Source organism: Melampsora larici-populina, assembly GCF_000204055.1.
Source record: "Melampsora larici-populina 98AG31 unplaced genomic scaffold MELLAscaffold_65, whole genome shotgun sequence".
Lineage (NCBI taxonomy): Eukaryota > Fungi > Basidiomycota > Pucciniomycetes > Pucciniales > Melampsoraceae > Melampsora > Melampsora laricis-populina.
The window spans coordinates 25,687-27,726 of NW_006768829.1; positions in this window are offsets into that span (position 1 = coordinate 25,687).

Consider the following 2,040-nt stretch of genomic DNA (forward strand, 5'->3'; position numbering starts at 1 on the left):
GAACTCAAATTCTTCAAAAATTGTTCAACAATTTTTGTCTTGCCCATCGCTAACGCCATTTTTGCAATATCTACGGTTATATCTACGTATATCGAAACGTTTATTAATCAACAATGATCGAAGAAATTTTGAAGAGACCACATTATATCAAATTGAAGAAATGAACGGAATAAATCACGTATGAACGGAGTAAATCACGTTATGTAAAACTAATCGTTTCACGAGACAACTGAAAACGGACTAAATCACGTTCTAGGGTACGGAATATATCACGCCCAAAAACAACGGAATATATCACGTTGAGAAGTGTCTAACTTCATGTAGTCACAATAATTTTGACTATGACGATAGGGAAATACGAGATCATATCAACAGATTACTAACTTTTTCTCAATTCTTTTGCATCTTCTATTTCTTCATGAGCCGATGAATTATCTTCTGAATCGACATCTGACTTTTCTGAATCGACCTCTGACTTTTCATCACTAAATATTATGTCATCTTCGAAAATCATACTGACATCTTGTTGTTCATCCGTCTCGGTGGTTATTCTCTTCTTGTTCTTTCTTTGCTGTCTTTTCAATCTAATCTCGTCTAAAGCGTCTTCTCTATCTCTCCTCTCTTGCTCTTCTTGTTCTGTCTCTATTTCGAATATTGGGTGATCTTCTAAAGGTGACGTAGGTATTGGATCTACTTCAGGACTAAGTTGTTTATTTCTTCGACTTGATCTCATTTTCGATATTCGTAATTAAGAATGAAATGATGAGGGTTTGAAAAAAGGGACTTTTACCTGGCTCAGAAAGCTCACTTCGGGAAAGGGACCAGAGAGCGTGAGAATGATTTGGCGGAATCAGGGAGAGAGATGGTAGGAAGGTAACTTCCAACCTTGAGCAACGTGCGAAGGCACTCTAGGAGAAACAAGGTCTCTCAGGCCCTGGTTGATAGCCTAATCAGGGCAGGTCTACCGGGAGTCCTTAGCGGTTTCCTACCTATAGGACTTTCCCGAGTAACCCACGGGAATCTGGTCTGAGTGAGCTTTCCGGGGCGTGACATGGACTGGGGTAATTCCTAGTCCCTTCGTCACTACCCTCTAAACAATTCTGTGGTCATTTCTAAATCTACCATTGAATTTTCAGGTTGCAACACAGTGCTTTGACCTATGTGTTGGGAAAAGAAGGGATTATCTCCAAGGTTAGGGGTAGTTTCAGCTCTGAACCTTGATCCATTATTTTGCCTGTCAAGGTGAGGAGGTACACTTCTGACATTTCTTGTGGAACTACCTTGCATGGGAGTTTGACTAATACCTTCAAAATTTCTCACTATTGAGCCAACTCTATTTGTAGGTAAAGTACTGTTTTGTACTTGTTCCTGCACTTGCTCTATGCCTTGCTTATTGCTATTTGTCATTTTCAGCAACATCTTTTCAATTCTATCTAATTTATTATTAGTAGAATTTTCAAACTTTGCTTGATTTTCTTTAATTTCCTGTAGACTTCTTGCAAGAAAGTCTTGAAAATCACTCCTCTGGATTTTCTCATTTTCCACCGCAAGTGTCTGATCTTGGATGAATTTGTTAATTTCATCATTAGGTTGATTAGTATGATGAAACTTATTTTCAAGTTTGTTGTACAACTTGTCATGAAGATTGCTTAATAATGTAGTCAGAACTAAATCATGCTCAACTACTTGTGGTCTCTCACAATTTTCACGAAACTCATTCAAAGTATTCTTGAATTCTAAAAGATTTTCATTGATATCATTCAAAGAAAATAAACAGGATGAATTTTTATCTAAAAACAGGTTCAAAGACTCTGAAGGAAAATTATTCAAAAACAAAGCAAACTTTTTGCTTAAACTACAAACATCTTTGTTATCTTGCCTGATAACCTTATAAAGTTCTTTGTATTGCGCATTAACAACTTCTAAAAGATGACATTCTTTTTTCAATACTTCTGAAAATTTAGAACCTGATTCATTACTAAAATCTTTGATATTGGAATCCAAAACTTCTAAATCACCACTTAATACTTTCAAAAATTC